Genomic DNA, 6312 nt, shown 5'->3' with positions numbered 1-6312 from the left:
TTGCTTAATAGCCCTCTCCATTGATTGTACAGAATTTGATGTATTTAGATTTTCTGTATCATAGGGAGTCAATTTTGGTAATATGTATTTCCCTTGGAAATTATCTAATTCAACTGAGTTTCCAAATTTATTTTCACAGAAGTATGCCCTTTGGATAATTCAGAATCCCCAAATGATATTGTTATTATTGGTATTTTTAGTTCAGTCAATATTTGTTTTTATATTTACCAATCTTATAAATATCTCTATTCTCATTTCTTTGCAATTTTCAAGTTTCTCTAATGATCACTTTCCTGCTGACTAAAGAATTCCCCTTGGTGTTATTTTTTTTTTTTAAAGAACTACAAATGGACATCTGTTGCACTGTATCTCTCTAACTGTTTTTTGGGTGTTGTCCTCTCTTTCTTTTTTTTATTGTTTTTTGAGATTGGCCCTGAGCTAATATCTGTTGCAAATCATTTTCTTTTTTTCTTATTCTCCACAAAGCCAGCCAATGCATAGTTGTATATTCTAGTTGTAGGTCCTCCTAGTTCTGCTATGTGGGACGCCACCACAGCATGGCCTGATGAGCCATGCTAGGTCCATGCCCAGGATCTGAACCACTGAACCCTGGGCCACCAAAGCAGAGTACATGAGCATCACCATTTGGCCACAGGGCTGCCCCTGGTGTCTCTACTAGTATAAATCTGCAGGCAAATTTTGTTTAGTTCTTGTTTCTCTGAAAATATCTTTATTACACCTTAAGTTCTGAAGGGTGTATTTGTTGATGTAGTATATTAGGTTGTCAGAATTTTCTTTAATTTTTCACTCTACTAAAGTTGTCACTCCATCTACTGATTTCCTTCAATCTTTTATTGCTGCTCTTGTTAAAAAGTCAGTTCTCTTTCTTATTAGGGCTCATTTGAGTGTAATGCTTGTGTATATACAGTCACTTAAACTTCTGGATCCTCAGCTCTCCCTCAAAAATTTGGTTGCATTCACTCTTCCATCTCCTCTAGATTCTGTGCATCCTAGGAAGGCCATGGTAACTCAGCACCATGTTCTCCTCATCACCCCTACCTGTGCCCACCTGAAAGCCCCAAGATGATGGATTTGGAGAGGACATGTTGGTAAATGTTTGAGGATAATGCAAGGAGAAAGAAGTCTTTTATTTAAGAGACTTGTGATGTAAGCAAAGAAAGAAAACATTAGAGAGGATAGAAAATAAACAAGTAGGAGAAATGGAAGCATCTCCTCACCAGAACAGAGACATTAATTATACATATTTTTTTCACTTCCCATCAGAGAATCATAGTCATAGTTTGTTGTATTTTCTCCCTCCTCCCTTTTGTATTACTGTTAAACTTGCATACACTGAGTGCATAAATCTGAAATGTTTGGCTTGATGAATTTTTCTATTCATATACATCCATTGTAGCTACCACCTGGATAAAGATATAGAACATTTCTACAACCCCAGAAGATATCCTCACATTCCTTTCTTAGAAGAAACTAAAGTATTGAATAAAACAGCACATTTTCAAAATCATGTAATTTCTACATATTTATTAAAGGTAGAAAATGTCATGTGAGCCCACAGTTTTAACGAAATGCAGTTAACAGTCATTGAAAGTTTATTGTAAGAATATTAGATTTTTTCTTTTTTTGAAGAGGATTAGCCATGAGCTAACAGCTGCTGCCAATCCTCTTCTTTTTGCTAAGGAAGACTGACCCTGAGCTAACAGCTGTGCCCATCTTCCTCTACTTTTTTATATGTGGGACACCTGCCACAGCATAGCTTGACAAGTGGTGCATAGGTCCGCACCCAGGATCCCAACCGGCGAAACCCAGGCTGCTGAAGCAGAATGTGTGAACTTAACCACTGCACCACCAGGCTGGCCTCTAGATTTTAAAAAATTGGAAATTCAACTTATGTAGGCAAAATTTTCTGTGATACTCTATTGAGTTTCCTCCTTCCCTTGACACTGGGAAGCCAAAGGAAGAAAGGCAGAATGCTCTTGGAGATGGCGGAACTGGAAAAGCTTCCTTTCTCACTCCTGCCAGTTGGCATCCTCACTTCCCCTCTCCCTTTATGAAGCCTTATGCATGATGGAATACAGTGTCATGTACTCTAAAAAGTGCTAAGAAAATGTCAGAATCATTGAAGTCAATCTGGGTCATGAGAACTTGTATATGTCAGCAGAGAGGCATATGGGAAAGACCAGCCTCCCTGTACTTATGTGAGCACAGACTCAACTGGACACTCAGAATGCTTCCTCAGGTTTAATAGTTAACTTGTTCATTTGAACGTGTAATTCTTATAGATTGAATGATTGGGAACTAATGAACTTAACACTATTAACACATATTTCTAAAGCAGGTTTCACATCTCTGTTCCTCAAGCTGTAGTTGAAGGGGTTCAACGTGCAGGCGACTACCATACACATCATAGAAGCAGTTATGTCTTTATTCTTGGAGATGGATGATGAGGAGAAAAAGTAAACACTTGCAGTTGTTATATAATATAAAGACACCACAAAGAGATGGAGTCACAAGTTTACAAGGTTTTGAAGAATCTTTTGGTAAGGGACCCTTAGGATGGTGGTCACTATACAGATGTAAGAGCCTGAGGCACAGCTCAAGGGCAGAATGAAAAGCATTCCTCCCTTGGTGAAAATGACCAGCTCATTGAGGGAGACGTCTGAGCAGTTCATCTTCTGGAGTGCGGTGAAGTCATGGAAGAAGTGGGGGATGGTATTGTCAGCAAAGGACAGTTGGACCAAGAGGAGGGCGTGCAACAGGGCATGCGCACAACAGAAGAACCAGGACGTAACTACTAATGAGACACACAGCTCCTGCCTCATGATGGTTGTGTAGTGCAGTGAGTGACAGATGACCACATACCTGTCATATGCTAACACACCAAGAGGAATATTATAACACAACCAAAGACTATGAAAACAATACATCTGGGAAGTGCTCCCTGTGAAGGGGATAGACTTGCAATCACTGTGCATGTCCATCAATATTTTTGGGACAGTGACAGATGAGAAAGAGACATCAGTGAAGGCCAAGTGACTGAGGAAGAAGTGCATGGGGATGTGGAGGTGAGAGTCCAGCCTGATGAGCAAGATGATGAGCAGGTTGATGAGCAGTTTTCCCCAACACTATGCTCAGGTACACGCCCAGGAACAGGGCAAAGAACATGCCTTCCTGCTATGGCAGGATGGGGAACCCCAGGAGGAGAAACTCAAACATGCTACTCTGCTTCTCCAGCCTCATAATACTCTTTCCTCTCCTGGCAATGAAGAACAATTGAGAATATTAAGGACTCTGAAATAATCAGTTTGTAGATGTCATATGAAAAATAGGTATGTTTTATTTTGGAAAGTGGGAAACCTATCCCCATACGTTTCTCATGTGTTCTTCGTATGTTGGCACATAAAGGAATTCTGAAAAATTGTCAGTGAGGGAATGTTAGTAAGAGGAAGCTTTTCTTGGTTCACTGAGAAAATAGAATTCTTTCATCTGTGGCACTGAGGACTAGACCATGGAATATGATATCTCAGTGATGTTATTGTCCCACAAATGCTCTGTAGTGAGTATTCCAAATCATCAGCCATGGCACAGTAACCTTTAGAAGCTTTAAATTCAACACCCGTTGTTAAATTTCAGATGGGAGGCAGACTTTTGAAATAAAAGGATGCAAAGAATGGTATTGTATTCATTAAAGGACACACATCACTATACATACATTTTATTTCAATTCAGTGAGGGGTCCTTAAGAAATGCTGGATTATGTTAATCCATTCTCCCTCTTGCAGGCAAAGACAGATTTTTTTTAAAAACTTGTGCTTTTTTTTTTTTTTTTTTTTTTTTTGGAAGATTAACCCCGAGCTACCTGCTGCCAATGCTCCTCCTTTTGCTGAGGAAGACTGACCCTGAGCTAACATCCATGCCCATCTTCCTCTACTTTATATATGGGACGCTTACCACAGCATGGCTTGCCAAGCGGTGCAATGTCTGCACCCAGGATCTGAACAAGCGAACCCCGGGCTGCTGAAGCAGAACGTGCGCACTTTGCTGCGGCACTGGGCCGGCCCCGGTACTTCTTTCTAAAACCTAAATGACTTCACCTGTTTAAAAACTCTCAAAGGATTTCCACTGTCCTTAAGATGAAGTATATCAACCTTATCATCACTTAAAGATGCTGAGGTGGCATCCCACATAACACAACCAGAAGGACCTGCAACCAGAATATACAACTAAATACTGGGGGGCTTTGGGGAGAAGAAGAAAAAAGAAGATTGGCAAAAGATATTAGCTCAGGTGCCAATCTTAAAAAAAAAAAAAAGTGAAGCATTCTCAACTCTCTCCTCTCTTGGGAGACAATGTGAGACTGTGGGGAAAAATCCACAGGTTTTAGAATAAGACAGGCTTGGCTCATAATCATAGTTTGATTATGGCATTGTTGTCCCATAGCAGACTCTTTAACCTTGCAAATCTCAGAAAGATGAGAATTATTAAACAAATATTTATACCCCATAATTTTATTGTAAAGACAAAATGAGATGACGTGCACAGCTCCACGTAACATTTCTTGCATAATGCTCAATAAATGTTGGTTCCTCTCCTACCACAGTTAAAGACAAAATGCAATTCTACCCAGAGAGGGAGTAGAGGAATTTACAATCTTTTATATACAGGAGAAAATTATTCATATCCTTTCCTTTGCTGAACTCTCAGTTTTGGTATCTTGGACAAAGATGTGGAATTGAGATTAGAAATTAATGGCAAAAATCAGGATGGCAAACCAGGAGCAGCAACATAGGAAACATGAACACAGTGGGGATATCATCATTTTACTGCTGGAATTTTCATTCAGGTAGGTGAGAAACAGATGGGCATTGTTTACCTGGAAGGGAAACTGAACATGAAATTCAGGAGAGGGGCTTCTTCTCATGAAGCAGCTTAGATTCTGTTATCCAGCAGCTGAATGTAGTGTCCATTCCCCATCCTGTTTTTAGGGATGAGCTGGATGAATTACCAGGTAGCGATGTGCCAATTCATCATTAAGCCCCTACCATAACTCCAAGCCAAGGGCAGGAAGGTAATTGCAGTGGCCTCTGTGAATAATAAAGTCCTACTTCCATGAATCTGAGCTCAAAGCATGTATTCTAGAAAATGTAAGAAATGACATTGTTTACCCTGATCCTAACCTCCTACATCTGAAGCACATGACCCTTCAATGAAAGTATCCTTCTCAACTTTACTTCTCCTCATATCGCTTCAGAGGTCAGGAATGATCTGAACAATCCTATACACTCAGAAATTAGGGACTAAATAAGTGACCCTTTGGAGGGACATTTGTGCTGAGAAAGCACATGCACTCATTCAGCAACTGGACATTCAACACCTACCATGGAAAGGCCCTGTACTAGAATGTTGTCCTGAATAAACAGGGACGGGGGAAAACATTCTGATGGCTGGTACTCTGGAGCATTTCTATAGCCAGTGCAGGAGACATTTTGCAAGTGTAATAGGCCTTCCCAAAACTCCTGGCTTAACCGCCTAAACAGTTTTGGAATGCTTAAATTCTGAGTTGTCCAGATCTGGTTTTCTATGTCAAGATCCAAAACATGTAGAAATTCTTCCTGAAAGACTCTACCTCACTGTATCTCTGTCTTCGTCTCTTGGGTCACTTTTCTCTCTTTTTGCCTCTTTCTTCTTGTCTACTCCTTTACTTTACTTTATCTTTTTCTCTCTCATTTTCTCCTTCTTCCCTCTCCGTTCTTACTCTCTGTCACTGTGTCTGCATTCTCCCATTACCTCATGTTTCTATTCCTCCTCTCTCTCTCTCATTCAGTCTTTTTTATTCTCTCTTCTCCTCCATGTCAAAATCATCTTTCTGATTCTCTCTCTTCTATACCAATATAGAAATGCTTATGTTGCAGGCATTCAGATGTTTCTGTAGGAAGAGAAAAGTCTCTGTTTCAGAGAAACAGAAGCCAAACTATTCCTTGATAATTTTTTCTGTTTCCCTTAGATTAGCAGCAACTCTCCTCCTACTTCCAGATTGACTGTGGGAAGGAAGAAGTCCATATCATACAGAACCTGCTATTACAAGGGAGGCATCATGGTGCAATGGAACTAGGCTTTAGGTTTGAAGCTAATGTGTTTGGCTTTGAATCCTCATTTGGCTATTTTCTTTTGAGCTACTCTCAAATGCAATAAACTTGGAAAAATACTATCTACTTCAAGAATTATTAGAAGGATTAAATGAGATCTTGGATTTAGCAAAATCTTTATTATTTGTAACCATTATTATCTTTA

At 39.7% G+C, this 6312-nt stretch overlaps 1 pseudogene; it reads right to left on the bottom strand.

Moving 5' to 3' along the window:
- Window positions 1-2297: 2297 nt before the first annotated feature.
- On the bottom strand, window positions 2298-3261 carry LOC103556002 (olfactory receptor 1J4-like; annotated as a pseudogene).
- Between the last annotated feature and the right edge of the window lie 3051 nt (window positions 3262-6312).

This window comes from Equus przewalskii, chromosome 26 (genome assembly GCF_037783145.1).
Source record: "Equus przewalskii isolate Varuska chromosome 26, EquPr2, whole genome shotgun sequence".
Classification (NCBI taxonomy): domain Eukaryota; kingdom Metazoa; phylum Chordata; class Mammalia; order Perissodactyla; family Equidae; genus Equus; species Equus przewalskii.
The sequence above is the reverse complement of the archived record's forward strand: the minus strand, read 5'-3'. Positions and strand labels throughout refer to the sequence as shown.